The 16,199-nt window shown below is 30.1% G+C and overlaps 1 protein-coding gene across 5 annotated transcripts in view; it reads left to right on the plus strand.

Annotated features, from left to right (window-relative positions):
- The first annotated feature begins 488 nt into the window (after positions 1 to 488).
- The window catches only part of LOC114333678 (G-protein coupled receptor dmsr-1), a 1,080,003-nt gene continuing 1,064,292 nt past the window's right edge, over positions 489 to 16,199 (plus strand). For 3 of the 5 annotated variants that reach the window (XM_050649886.1, XM_050649884.1, XM_050649887.1), the window contains exon 1: positions 13,266 to 13,389. The gene's annotated coding sequence lies outside the window, so the exon portion shown is untranslated. Of the gene's footprint in view, positions 618 to 13,265; positions 13,390 to 16,199 lie in introns of those variants that run through there. The other 2 variants (XM_050649885.1, XM_050649888.1) reach the window with 1 other exon arrangement.

Raw genomic sequence — 16,199 nt, forward strand, 5'->3', positions numbered from 1 at the left:
GAGCTAATATATGGTAGAGGTACATTTTTAGGGTACAAGGTTTCTCCCCATGTAATAATCTGACGAGCTCGAGTAACTGCAAAAATCCCCGCTTGGACTCCCCTACCATAACAAAAAACAGGCTTATAATTTTTATCTATTGACTGCATGTAGCAAATAAATTTTGATAAAAAAATTAAAGTACAATTGTGGCATATTCCCAGTAAAAATAATATTTTCGGATGACGCGTTTCTTGAAAAACTTGTTTAGGTATATAAAAATTTTATGGAAATTTAAAAAAGTGTGGCTTCAAAATAAAAAGTTATGTAGTGTTCAATTTATGTTATTACTTCCACACCATTACCTTTCACAAGAATTTGGTTTCCAAATCATCTTCTGTGATATCAATCTGGCAAAAGCCAAACTCCATGCGCGCAACTTCTTCCTCAAATTCGGCGCTTCACGCCAGACAAAACTTTTCAACAATTCAGTAATCTCCCGCCACTCCTGCTGTCGGATTCATTCAGGGAATCCTCCTGAAAGTATCCCATACGTCGCCGTCGCTCGCGCGTAATCGTGTGAAAGTTTGAGTTAGTTGACACATGTTGCTGATTATCTTATCTTTGCATTGAGAACGGTAAGTTAATGGATCGTGCTCGAAACAAAATTGGGCGGAGGTAAATTCCTCACCAACCAGTAAAAACATATAATCCGACAGGTATTTTCCTCACCAAATTTAAGGGTTCCTATTAATCTGGTAGGTATTTTCCTCACCAACTCACTCAGGTAATAAAATAAAAATATAGATGTAATTTAAGAATGATTATTATGAAATCATCCAAAATCCGAATGAAAGACATTAAATTCCTTACATTATAATAATAGTTTATAATATAGATTTATAGATAATAAGCAAAATGTATAAATTATTATTTAATATTTACTATTATACTAAGAGACACACTTTACAAAATCCATTTCATTAGATTAGGCTGATATTAATAAATTTTCTACATTTATTTTTCAATTTCAGTTTAACTTCTTTATCTTTGATAGGTTTAGCAATATGCAAACTTTAAATTTTAACATACGTATACAGGGTGTCCAGGAACTCTACCGACAAATGAAGACAGGAGATTCTTCAGATAATTTTATGACAATTTAGCTCAATTCGCTTAGTCCGAAAATGGTTCTTAAAGGAGCTAGGGCTCTTTGAAGATGGCTTCTTGTAATTAGTTTTTCTTAAATAACTCCAGAAAGCTTCAATTTAGAAAAACGAAAATCGGTATGTATATTTACCTTTCAGAGATAAATCGATTCCGTTCATTGCCAATTTCTGGTACCGATCATAGGCGTCCGTTTTGGGTAGGGCAATGGTTATTTTATCACATAACTTTTTTGTCTTTAACTTCTAAGCATTTTTGACACTGGATTATTAAATTGTGAGGTATTCTAGTACTAAAATGTACTCTTGGTTTAAGTTCGTAGGACACACGGTTTTTTAGAAAAATCGAATTGAAAATTTTTCGTTTTTTGAATTTGAATAAAAATTGAAAAAAATTAAAAAAAAAACGGTGTATTTTATCAACTTAAAGCAAGAGTAACTTTTAGCACTAGAATACCTTATAACTTAATAATCTAGAGTCAAAAATGCTTGAAAATGAAAGACAAAAATGTTATGCGATAAAATAACCGTTGACCTAACCAAAACGGACGCATGTGACCCGTACTAGAAATTCGCAGTTAATGAAATCGATGCATCTCTGAAATATAAATAAACGTGCCAGTTTTCAGATTTCTAAATAGTTTTTTTTAATTTTTTTTTTGGAAATATAAAAAAAGAAAAATTTTCAAAAAGATTTTTCTAGAAAACAGTATATCCTATCGACCTAAAACAAGAGTACCTTTTAGTTGTAGAATGTCTCACAATTTAATAATCCACAGTCAAAATGCTTAAACATTAAAGATAAAAAAGTTATGCGATAAAATAATTGTTGCCCTACCCAAAACGGACGCCTATGACCGGTACTAGAAATTCGCAATGCATGAAGTCGATTTATCTCTGGAAGATAAATATGTGTACCAATTTTCGTTTTTCTGAATAGAAGCGTTCTGGAGTTATTTAAGAAAAACTACTTACAAGACGCCATCTTCAAAGAGCTCTAGCTCCTTTAGGAAGCATTTTCGGACTAGGTGAATTGGCTTAAAATATCTTAAAATCATCTCAGGAATCATCTCCTGTCTTCGTTTGTCGGTAGAGTATCTGGACACCCTGTATATCTGAAATTCTTTAATTTATTCTAAGAAGATGTATATGGATGGATGCGTATTATAAAACGATAAATTAAAATGCGACTAAAAATATTCGCAAGCATTCGTAGTACGAATAACAGAAGAATTTGCATCTGCTCACAAATATGGGGAGAATATAGTATTTCCGTCTATATAAGTTTCAACTAAATAATCAACATAAATATTATCTAAAATTTCATTTTTTGGTTTGCATGACATTAAATCAAACACAAAACAATCTGATACGTCTTCTGGTTTTATATATAATATGTAAGGCTAAAAGTCTGTTTGAGCCACTTACCTACTTCAGTATCATTTTGTATATTCTGATGTTAAATCAAGAGACTGAATTTTTCTATACCAAGCTTGGTGTAGGTGAAATCTACAAAACCATGTATTTCAGTGTTCGGACACATTTGAATGATTGCATTATGTATAGCCCTTTCAAAATCTACAAAAATTTTACTAGGATTGATTGGGGGGAGGGGCGATCAAAAATCTTCAAAAATTGCATTACGTAATAGGTCAACGCCCCATTACGGTGCGTTACATAGGGAGAAGGGCGGGGTCAAAAATCTTCAAAAATTGCGTTACGTAATACTGGAACGCCCCCAAACTCAATTTTGAGAGCTTTAAAAATTTCTGATTTTAATAAATAAAAAAATTGTTCAAAAAATGAATGGGTAGCATGTGTGAGTCCATACTATTGTAGTAAAGAAAAGAGAGAAGTTCTCACAAACAATTTATTTTACAACTGACGACCGGTTTCGCTGTCTACAATATTCACAGCATCTTCAGGTCACGGTAAAAGCAAAATTAAATGCTACAAATAACAAAAAACCAGAGTTAGTTAAGTGGTCTGGTTGAAATCAAAGGGTAATGATCAAGCCAATATTAAAGTATATATATTTATGCATACATACTCTGGGCTAATTAGCAAAATTCATGGAAAAGTTATTTACCAGCAATTTTATTGCTGGAGTCAAATTATAAGATCCTATATATTAATAATATAGGTATGCAAAGTCCGCAGATAGTGTGCTACTTTTTTTATAAACAAAATGGCGCCGACAAATCGTATTTTTTTCAATTATTGCTCTATAACTCCGAAGATTTTAACTTTACAACAAAAACACCCAAATAAAAATTGACCGCAATTAAATTCTGCATAGACATATGTTTTTCACGATTTGCTCCGACGAAAATTTTCCTCGGAAAATGCGGGTATTCCTACCAAAAACTATAATTTTCAAATAAAGTTTTAGGTAAGTAATTATTAATCAATAATTAAATAACTTAGTGATATCAAAGACTTCTTGGTGTAGATTGTAATTCCAGAAGCCGGTGAAAATTAAACGAATATTTTAGCAACAATTGAATTGTTAATTAACAATTTACGATCGCAATATTAACCAAAATAATCATGATAGATTGATCAAACTTATAAAGATTATAAAGACGAAATGCTTGTTTAATATTTTATCGACAAAATATAAATTTTTCTTTTTTTTGCATAATCTTTAAAATTTGAAAAAAAAATAGTTATAATACGTTGGTCTGATTAGTAAAGTACAAAGAAAGGTTATTTACCAGCAATTTTATTGCTTTAATCGAATTAAAAGATCCTATGTATTATTAATATAGGTATGCAAAGTCCACAGATAGTGTGCTACTTTTTTTATAAACAAAATGGCGCCGACAAATCGTATTTTTTTCAATTATTGCTCTATAACTCCAAAGATTTTAACTTTACACCAAAAATACTCAAATAAAAATTCACCCCAATTTAATTCTACATAGAGGCACGTTTTTCCTGATTTGCTACGACGAAAATTTTCCTCGGAAAATGTGGGTTTTCCCAACAAAATCTCGAATTTTCAAATAAATTTTTTGGTCCAGTAAATATTTATCAATAATTATATAGCTTAGTGAAATAAAAGCTTTCTTGGTATAGATTATAAATTCAGAAGCCGGTTAAAATGAAACGAATATTTTAGCAACAATTCAATTGTTAATTAACAATTTACAGTCGCAATAACAACCAAAATAATCATGAGACATTGATCAAAGTTACAAATATTATAAAGGTGTGATGCCTATTTAATATTTTGTCGACAAAATATACATTTTTCATTTTTTTGCATAATCTTTAAATGTTTAAAAAAAATTGTTATAAACAAATTAACATTTCTTAGAAATTGTTTATTATATTCTAATTTTAAAAAATACTTAAAATGCGTATTTCATAGGTCTTGAAAATGAATGCTTTAAAAAAATTTTCCAACCATTTGCAAGAAAGTTAGGAAACAGCCAAATAAATATACGATATCTCCATTGTTTATAATTTGTTTTAATTGTTTCAAAGCTTAAAAGTGAGTCTATGGCACAATCTAATTACTCACAAAGAATGTCAAAAATTAGTGCAATGGTTATATTTTAATCAAAGATTAAAAATACTTTTTTTTTGTAATTTTTAGCGCGAAAGTAGGCTTGATACAGAGCCGGAGATAAAATGTTCACTCGAAGCGACTGACACGCTTAAACTCGCGTGAGTTGTGTATGTGGGCGGATAGCTACGGTACTGTATTATTCTACTTTCGCGCGTGTAAATTACAAAAAAATATATTTATAATCTTTAATTAAAATATAACCATTAAGTTGATAATCGATATTGTTTTATAAATAATTAGCTTGTACTTTAAACTCACTTCTACGCTTTGAAAGAATTAAAAAAAATATTAACACCGTAGTAATCGTATGTTTATTTTGCTGTTTCATAACTTTTTTGCAAATGGTTGCAAAAAAGTTTTAAAGCATTTATTTTCGAGATATTTGAAATGCGCATTTTAGCTATTTTTTAAAATTATAATATAATAAAAACTTTCTGAGAAACGTTAATTTGTTTATAACTATTTTTTTAAACATTTAACGATTATGCAAAAAAATAAAAAATTTATATTTTGTCAACAAAATGTTAAATAGGCATCTCATTTTTATAAGATTTCAAAGTTTGATAAGTGTATCATAATTATTTTGGTTATTATTGCGACCGTAAATTATTAATTAACAATTGAATTGTTGCTAAAATATTCGTTTAATTTTCACCAGCTTCTGGAACTATAATCTAAACCAAGAAGGCTTTTAAGTCACCAAATTATTTAATTATTGGTAAATAATTACTTATCTAAAACTTTATTTGAAAGTTAAACATTTTGTTGGGAAAACCCGCATTTTCCGAGGAAAATTTTCGTCGGAGCAGATCGGGAATAACACGTCTCTATGCAGAATTTAATCGCGGTGAATTTTTATTAGAGTGTTTTTGTTGTAAAGTTAAAATCTTCGGAGTTCTAGAGCAATAATTGAAAAAAACACGATTTTCGGGCGCCATTTTGTTTATAAAAAAAGTAGCACACTATCTGAGGACTTTGCATACCTATATTATTAATATATAGGATCTTATAATTCGATTCCAGCAATAAAATTGCCGGTAAATAACTTTTCCCAAAAATAGCCTATTCTCCGATAATCAGCCCAGACTAACATATAAATACTAACATGTACGTAAATATGGTTTACAACCCTCACACTCACATACATGCACGCATTCAAATGTAGTGGCAACAAAAGTATGTTAAGTATAAGTATAAAATATACACTTACTTTCCGGTATAAGGGAAGAATATAGTAGTATTCAATATCATACTTTTTCTCTATATTATGCTAAAGGGAGAGATGGTAGAGGGACAGATTTGAATGTAATGCATTTGAGGGAGGGTAAGGAAACACGACATTAAACCGTGAAACCAAAAAAATTAAAAAAAAATTGTTAGTTATATATAAAGTGATGTTATTTTTATATTTTTAATTAATAGTGTATATTTTAATTTAGTTGGGATTATTAGATGTTGTTCTGGATGTTCAAGAACTAATAGATGTAAGATTGGTTGTGCAATTTTCCTAAACCAGAATTGGTCAGTTGTGTATTAGTTGTGGTGTGATTGTGAAAATGTTTTAATTTGATTTGTTAGAGATATTGAAATTAAATTGAACAATAGTAATTAGTTAAAAATTTGCTAAAATTTTATAGTAATATAAAGTTATGATTATTTGTGCAGCGATGAGATTTTATGAGATATTACTAAAAAAGTTAGAAAAAGGTAGAAAAAGCAAATATGAAAAAATTATAATAATAGATGAAAAAATCATTCATTTATGTTAATATCTGTTGAATGTAATAAATTGTTGTAAGTTTCTGTTTTTTGTTTCGCAGTAAAGAGTATAATAAAGATATAATGCCCATATACATAATGCCCATTACTTAACCCAAGACTAGTGAATAATTGCAAATAATATGCGGAACAGTAAGAAATGTGCCATACATACGAGAGGGGCAAAATTATGAAATAAATTAATCTTCTCTAAAATGGACGATTTTGGAGAAAAATGCCGAAACAGCTCGATTGTTATTTTTAAATTACAATTTTTTGGCCTATATTTCATACTAGTGACGTCATCCATCTGAACGTGATCACGTAGTCGATAATTTTTTTAAATGGGAATAGGGGTCGTGTGGTAGCTCATTTGAAAGGGTGTTTAATTCTCTATTCAGTAATATAAACATTAACATATTTATTTGTACAGGGTGGCCAAAAAATTATTCTTGGATTAAATTAATTGACACAAAAAGAAGAATGTATTTAATTTATTTGATTCAAAATATTTTATATTGTTGCCACAGAATAGAAAAAATATTTATTTGCCAAATAAACATTGCTTTCCGCTTAAATTAAAGGATCGAACTGCCAAAAGGTAAATGATAGGTTGTGTGAGATTTAATTTAAGTGAAAAGAAATGTTTATTTGTAAAATAAACATTTTTTTCTACTTGCTACTCTGACAGCAGTACAATGCATTTTGAGTTAAATAAAGTACATACCTACATTCTTCTTTCTGCGTCAATTAATTAAATTCAAAAATTATTTTTTTGGTCACCCTGTATAAATAATGATGTTAATGTTTATATTATTGAATAGAGAAATATTTTACCTTTCAAATGAGCTACCAAACGTGACTAGTATGAAATATATGCCACAACATTTTAATTTAAAAATAAATATCGACCTGTTTCGGAATTTTTTGCCAAAATCGTCCATTATAGAGAAAATTAATTTATTTCATAATTTTTACCCTCTCTGTATAAAATTCAATGTGGCTAAAAGTCTTATATTTGTTTCACAACTAAATGCAATTATCTTACTTTTGACACAGTTTATAAAGAGAAAATTTTCCCCCTTGGATGTTTTTTGAGCACAGCTCTTCACAAATTCTTGATCCTCATTAATATTGGAACGAGGTTGACCATGCATAATTTTTCGTCGATAAATATATAAATATATTTTCTTATGTAACTGACATCAATCGTAGTAATTGTTTCAGTCAAATTACCTGCAAGCTCTTGGCGTATAATTTTTGCTGGTTTTTCAGTTAGATTCTCTTCGAATTTACGTTTACAAGAGTTAGAAACAATTTTTAGATATATTTTCTGACGATCTGGTTCATGATTATGTTGTAGGCCACTTCGAGATATTGTAAAATTTGCACCAATAGTAAAACATTTCGCACTACAAGTTGTTTTATTACACCTCCAGAACACTTTTTTACTTCTTAAAACTTTCATTTTATAAAAAATAAAATTTTCAAATACCAGTAAAGGTTTACCGCGATTACTTTCTATTAAACAAGCCATTTTTGTCAAAATTCCAATTGTGACTAAAAATAAAATACTATAATCAATTAACTAATTATTATTATAGGTAACTACTGTAATTTTATAGTAGATAAATAATTTCCTTGAATACTTTTTAGTAAAATCTACCTGAAAAAACCATTTTGGTTTTGGTGAGAAAAATACCTGTGGGATTATGACATACCCTTCCAAACGCAGGCAAAAAATTATTTTGGTGAGGAAAATACACCCGCCGACAAAATTGATTATTTCTTTAATCTGAATTTGATGTTGGTTAATTATATTTTTGTCTAATGAATGGCATTAATCAATCACTGAAAACTTCAGACTAGAATAGACAAAAAATTTTAAGGATCAAAATTTTTTAGTGTAATATTTTTTTTACTTATTGATTTGGCTTTGGTAAGTACCAATAATTAGCCAGACAATTTTTTTATTAATTATAATATTTTTTTTTTAATTGACAAAAACTTCTTATTAACAATTTACAAGGCTTAAAGTATTAGTGTTTCTGAAAACTGTGGAGCACAACTGAAAAGTTTTGGCTACAATAGACAAGCTTTCGAAAAAATTTAAGAATCAAAATTTAAAGTTTATTGTTTTTTTACTTAATTAGATGGCTTTTGTAAACACCAATTAGCCCTACAGTTTATATAGTCCAGGGTAGTAAGGTCTTTTCCATGACACTTCAACAGCTAGGGTACTGAAGCGGTTTTTCGACAGGTAATGCCTATAACAATAAATTGTAACTATTTCCTGCGTAGGATCTGGAGGCCATTTTTATTTATAAACCATATAGTGTCAAAAAACGGCCTTTTCTTTTTTTTTCAAATAAATGGAAAACAGTCAAACTTATGGTTTTTTTAGTACACACATCTTTGAGACCATGGAAAAAGCTTAAAAATGACGTATTACAAAGTTTGATATACTCATTTATTGTTAATATAATTGCAAAAGAAGTCCGAAGTTTCAAATAAATTAATTTTGCAATAACTATTGCAAAAATTAGTGCACAGCTTTGAAATTTTTGTCAAATGAGGGTTCTTTGGTGCTTAATAGGTGACAAGAATTTCAAAGCGATTCATTTAATTGTTTAAATTTTATCCAAATTGTTAACTTGTTTTTCTTTTGGTTTTTGTAAATAGTAACATATTATTACATAGTTTTAATATTGGTGTACGCTAAAAGGAATGTTCTTCGAGGCAAGCATAAACTTCATTTGAGATTTTTATCTCTTTTTTTGTTTATTTTTATATTTTTAATTAAGATTAAATAATTACAGATATATATATATATTGATTTTATAGTTTTGTAAATAAGAATAAATATTTGGTTTTCTTCGATTTTGCTTTCTTATTATATCTTTTTTTTTAGTTAGGAAGCTAAAGTATTTACTTACCTTCGCAATAAAGTAATATAGAGTATAAAAATTGGTAAAATCGGCGAAGAGTAACACTACCTACTTAATTTCGTATTTTTGACGTCATTATTAAGAGAGTTATGGCGTCATCGGCAACCCCCTTTGTGACGTACGGGTATGAAAAATAGATAACAACCTATTCTCAGTCCTGCCGAATATAGGCGTAAAATTTCATAAAAATCGGTCAAACCGTTTCAGAGGAGTATGGCAACAAACACTGTGATAAGAGCATTTTATACATACAGAATAAACAAGAAAATTTCGGAACATTGCATTGAGTTGAACTGCATTTAAAATAGTGGACCAATATAAAACTTCGACACACAGATATCCATACCAGGTTAATACACATTGTATAAAATATCGTTCAACTCTCTGTCTTCTTTTCAGAGGGCCACAGCCCATAACGCCGCCCAAAGTCAATGTTGCCAAGCGGCGTATAATAATCCGATTTGCGGATCTGTTTGAGAGTTGTAATCAGTAAAAATAATCAGATATTTGCCTATATGTTTCAGTGTAACTACCAATCTACTAAAACAGACTAATAACAAAAATAAACTTATGGTTATTTGTAGTTATTTCCTTTCTTTCCTCTAAATATTTTATGGTTAAACGTTATTATACCTTGTTTGAGAGAAATATTATCTAGAGAAATGCGATTGGCAACACTGCCCAAAGTAACCGTCTGACTGTTTAGAAAAGGAAGGAACTAGAAGAAAGAAAACTAACGAAACTTGCATGTCCGCACAGCCCCAAGGATTATAACCAAACTGAATACAAGCACAAGCCGATTGTATAACCTCTTGCTTTCTACGCATACGAGGTAAGTATGGATTAGTATAAGTTTATTGATATGTACTTAAAACATATAGGTAATTTCACCTAAAATACATCAAAATTTTAATAATTCTATAAATTCTGAAAAATACGTGTTCAATCATTTTCAAAAATCTATCCAATGACATTAAACACGATCCCCCACTCCACACCCTAGAAGTGGGGTGGGGGTAACTTTAAAATCTTAAAGAAACCCCCAGTTTTTATTGCAGATTTTAATTCCGTACGTAAAAGTAAGCAACTTTTATTCGAGACATTTTTCCGAATTTTGGATAGATGGCGCAAAAATCGGGAAAAAATATTTATCGTGATAACATAGGTAAATTATAGAAACGGTTTAATATCAAACAATTCATATTTAATATTTTTTATTAACCTATCGAATAACACCAAAGATGACCGTATACCCCATCCCCTGAAGATAGAGGGGGGGGGGTAACTTTAAAATCTTAAATAGGAACCCCTATTTTTTATTCCAGATTTGGATTCGTCATGAAAAACTAAGCAACATTTATTCGAAACATTTTTTAGAATTATTGTTGATAGATGCGCTATAAAAATACGATTTATTAGCGTCATCTACCAACAATTCTAAAAAATGTTTCGAATAAATGTTACTTATTGTTTCATGAGGAATCCAAAGCTGCAATAAAAATGGGGGTTCCTATTTTAGATTTTAGAGTTACCCCCACCCCACCTCCAGGGTGTGGAGTGGGGGGTCGTGGTTGGTCTCATTCGATAAGTTTTTGAAAAATATAAAACACGTGTTTTTGAATTGTCATTTGGAAGTGTATTTCTCGAGATATTAGACCAATTTCTTTATTTTACCTATGGTATCAGAATAAATTGTTTTTTCCAATTATAGCGCCACCTATCCACAGTCCAAAAAAGTGTCTTGAATAAAAGTTACTTACTTTTATGTAAGAAATTCAAATCTGCAATAAAAACTGGGGGTTTCCATTTAAGATTTTAAAGTTACCACAACCCCACCTCTAGGAGGTGGAGTGGGGGGTCGTGTTTACTGTCATTGGATAAATTTGTGAAAATTATTCAACACGTATTTTTCGGATTTTCGATACGATGTTTATTTCGCCAAGTTTCGACCGTGCCGCTACTTTTGGGACACCCTATAATAGTTATTTATGTATTAAGAGCGAAAAGTGATACATTTGCTTGAGAGTAATAAGTAGTTACAACGCGACGTGTAGCGGAGCGTGTTAATTTCTCGAAAGCAATAATGTCAGTTTATGCTTCTAATACATACAACATTTTTTCTACAATCATTTAATAAAATGAAACTATTTTTAAATCATTAACTTTATGAGTTTGAATATTCAATTTGTTTGTATTGTATGGATTTATGGTTGCTACGGACAACGCGCCTTTATGAGTATGAATTTTCAATTTGTTTGTATTGTATGGTGGTATGGTTGCTAAGAACGACGCGCGTTTTTCAAACTTTAGCGCACTAGAGCGATAAAGTGACGGTACTCACTAAACGTCAACTTTTCGTTGCCATTGACAAGCGAAAAAGTCTTCTTTATCAAGTGATTGTAGAAAAAAATTATTAAAACTTTGGTGTATTTTAGGTGAAATTATAAAATATGTTTTAAGTACATATCCATAATTCGTAGTCCATTCGTACCGCGTATGCGTAGAAAGCTAGGATCTGCAATTGGCTTGTGCTTGTAGTCGGTTCGGTTATAATCCTTGGACTGTGCGGAGGTGCAAAAGCAGTTTTGACACGTTAGTCAGGTTAGAGGTTAGTCTAGTTTTCGCCACAGGTGCGACTTCTAATTTTTATACGTGATGGGCGGAGTCGTAGCAACTATTTGGGTGGAGTTAAATTTTGACTTGTTTTTGAATGAGTTCAGAATCCAGTAGCCCGATGAACTATTGTATGATGAATTATAATATAATTATTTGAAAACCTTTTGTTGATCAACAACCTAGAGCAGAGTTGAGCCCAAATACATGTATCGTGTATGATCCGAAATTTTCTCGTCTTTTCTGTATGGATGTAAAAATTTTGGTGGCTACTAAAATGACTATATTATAAAACCGCATAAACCTTCCCTGAACTTCTATAAATAATTCAACATCAAAATTAGCGAAACCGGTCCAGCCATTCTCGAGTATTAGCGAGACACAAGAATTGCAATTGATTTTTATATATAAGATCAAGAGATACAGATAGCTATTAAAAAATAACGGTTAGCGATAGAAAAGTGAAAAATTAGAGTTGTATTTATCTTTTTGTTCTACATCATATAAAATTAAGAAAAAAAATTATCCGAAAAAATTAAAAAAAATATCAAGGGGCAACCCCCCTTTGTAACGTACGGGCATGAAGAATAGATAACAACGTATTCTCAGTCCTGCCGAATATAGGCGTAAAATTTCATAAAAATCGGTCAAACCGTTTCGGAGGAGTATGGCAACAAACACTGTGAAAAGAGCATTTTATACATATAGATGTAAAAATTTTGGTGGCTACTAAAATGAGTACATAAAACCGAATATACCTTCCCTGAACTTCTACAAATAATTCAACATCAAAATTGGCCAAATCGGTCCAGCCATTCTCGAGTTTTATCGAGACACACGAACAGCAATTGATTTTTATATTATATAAGATTGCATGTAGTAAATAAACTTTAATAAAAGAATTAAATTAAAATTGTGGCATGTTCCCAGTAAAAATAATATTTTCGGATGACGCGTTTCCTGAAAAACTTTTACATTTACGAATATAAAAATTTTATGGAAAGTTAAAATAGTGTGGCTTCAAAACAAAAAGTTATGTAGTGTTCAATTTATGATTATTACTTCCACACCATTACCTGACACAAGAATTTGGTTTCCAAATCATCTTCTGTGATATCAATCTGGCAAAAGCCAAACTCCATGCGCGCAACTTCTTCCTCCAATTCGGCGCTTCACGCCAGACAAAACTTTCAACAATTCAGTAATCTCCCGCCACTCCTGCTGTCGGACTCATTCAGGGAATCTTCCTGAAAGTATCCTCATACGTCGCAGTCGTTCGCGCGTTTCGTGTGAAAGTTTGAGTTAGTTGACACATGTTGCAGATTATCTAATCTTTGTTTTGAGAACGGTAAGTTAATGGATCGTGCAATCGTGCCGTGCTCGAAACAAAATTGATTATTTCTTTAATCTGAATTTGATGTTGGTTAATTATATTTTATTAAGTCTAATGAATGACATTTATCAATCACTGAAAAGTTTAGACTAGAATAGACAAAAAATTTTAACAATCAAAATTTTTAAGTCTAATATTTTTTTTTCTTAATTATTTGGCTTTGATAAACACCAGTTAGCCAGACAATTTTTTTATTAATTATAATAATTTTTTTAATTGACAAAAACTTCTTCTTAACAATTTAAAAGGCAGTATTAGTGTGTCTGAAAACTGTGGAGCATTACTGAAAAGTTTTGGCTAAACTAGACAAGCTTTCGAAAAAATTTAAGGATCAAAATTTTAAGTCTATTATTTTTTTACTTAATTAGATGGCTTTTGTAAACACCAATTATCCAGACAGTTTATATAGTCCAGGTAATAAGGTTTTCTCCATGACACTTCAACAGCCAGGGTACTGAAGCGTTTTTTCGACAGGTAATACCTATAAGAACAAATTGTAACTATTTCCTGCGTAGGAGCTGGCGGCCATTTTTATTTATAAATCACACAGTGTCAAAAACATCCTTTTTTTTTTCTTCTTTTTTTTTCAATTAAATGGAAAACAGTCATACTTTTGGTGTTTTTAGTACACACATCTTCGAGAGCATGGAAAAAGCTTAAAAATGGCGTATTACAAAGTTTGATATTCTCATTTATTGTTAATATAATTGCGAAGAAAGGTCGAAATTTCAAAAAAATTATTTATGCAATAACTATTGTAAAAATTAGTGCACAGCTTTGAAATTTTTGTCAAACGACGGTTCTTTGGAGCTTAATATGTGACAAAAATTTCAAAGCGATTCATTTAATTGTTTAAATTTTATTCAAATTGTTAACTTGTTTTTCTTTTGGTTTTTGTAAATATGTAGTAACATTACATAGTTTTAATATTGGTGTACGCTAAAATTAATGTTCTTCGAGGCAAGCATAAACTTTATTTGAGCTTTTTATCTCTTTATTTTGTTTTTTTTTTATATTTTTAATTAAGATTAAATAATTACAGATATATATTGATTTTATAGTTTTGAAAATAAGAACAAATATTTTAAAAAACTCTAGCATGAAGTAAAAACCACTTCTATGTAATTGGTATATTTATTATAATTTAAAAATCCCAATGGATTGAATAAAATGTGTTCAATTCAGAACGTTTTCAGACCTATCGGTCCATCATCAGTGAATCTACAATAAAATAAGTAATCCCACTATTAAAATTAAAAGATGGTTGAAATTTTGAAAGTGAAAAAATGTGGTTATGATTACTTACTTGAATATTTGCTAAATAGCCCCAGAACTAAACAATGGTTGAATTTATAATTCGATTTACATTATGTTACATAGCGTCTTTTCGACAGGTAGTACCTATAAGAACAAATTGGAACTATTTTCTGCGTAGGATCTGGCGGCAATTTTTATTTATAAGCAATAGGTTGTAAAAAACGGCCTTTTCCTTTTTTTCAAATAAATGGAAAACAGTGAAACTTATGGTTTTTTTAGTACACACATCTTCGAGAGCATGGAAAAAGCTTAAAAATGGCGTATTACAAAGTTTGATATACTCATTTATTGTTAATATAATTGCAAAAAAATAACTATTGTAAACAATAGTGCACAGCTTTGGAATTTTTGTCAAATGAGGGTTCTTTGTTGCTTAATATGTGACAAAAATTTCAAAGCAACTCATTTAATTGTTTAAATTTTATTTAAATTGTTTATCCCATAGAGCTTTTTGAAGTTATACTTCTTTACGGGCGTAATGGCGGTGAAATTTTATATGGGAAAACCGGGCGCATGCGCATTATAATTTTGTTCTGATTGGATGTTCAAATGACATGACAAAAATTAACCAATATGGCAGCTGTGGCACAGCTGTGGGACTGTGCATGGTTTGCTTATAATGTATGCTTGTTGCGTTTTAAAATTTGTAGGAAGAGAAACAACAAACAAAAAGTTAGTTAATGGTTATACTGCCTTTTTAAATAGTTTTAATATTATATTTTTGGACTTATTTACATAGAAGAGATGATTGTTGCATGCCAATGTGAAAGCTCATCAAACTGTGCCTAGTATGAGTGCCGCAGATCTCGCTTATTCAAAGCTAAAGAATCTTTCACTGGTAAGTGTTTTATAAATAGTTGATCAAATTTTGTTATGATATTTGAACATAGCCACTTTGCACGACGCAAGTGATAGCGAAATTTATTAGTCGTTATACGGGCTCCGATACCTACCTTGAACCTACCAAAATACATAAGTAATATGTAATACTTTTATTTACATAATTTGATTACCATCAAAATTTCTATCAATATTCACCTAATATATTGTCTTCTTACTCTATGTTTTGTTGTATTTTTTCAATTCTAAATCATTTCAATTCAAAATCAAAATAATTTGATTTACATAAGTTAAAAATGTCAAAAGGTTAATCTGTTTAGTTAGACGATCTTCGCACATAATGACAAGCTGTCTCTGTGGCGAAGTTTTAATGCGGGTGAATCCCAATACAACGCAAATACCAGCCGCGTGGTAAGTTGGTTCGAATCCCAATAGAAACTTTTATTTTTTTATTTTTTTTATACATTTTATGATTGTAAGTATATTTATTATATAATTTTATTTTCAGAAAATACGTATTTAGTTAAAAAATTTTCCGACAAGTAATGTTCAGAAATCATTTGTGGCTTTTTTAATGTGTTTTTTGGCACTGTTTTAATAAAAATGTT

The sequence above is a fragment of the Diabrotica virgifera genome, chromosome 4 (genome assembly GCF_917563875.1).
Source record: "Diabrotica virgifera virgifera chromosome 4, PGI_DIABVI_V3a".
Classification (NCBI taxonomy): Eukaryota; Metazoa; Arthropoda; class Insecta; order Coleoptera; family Chrysomelidae; genus Diabrotica; species Diabrotica virgifera.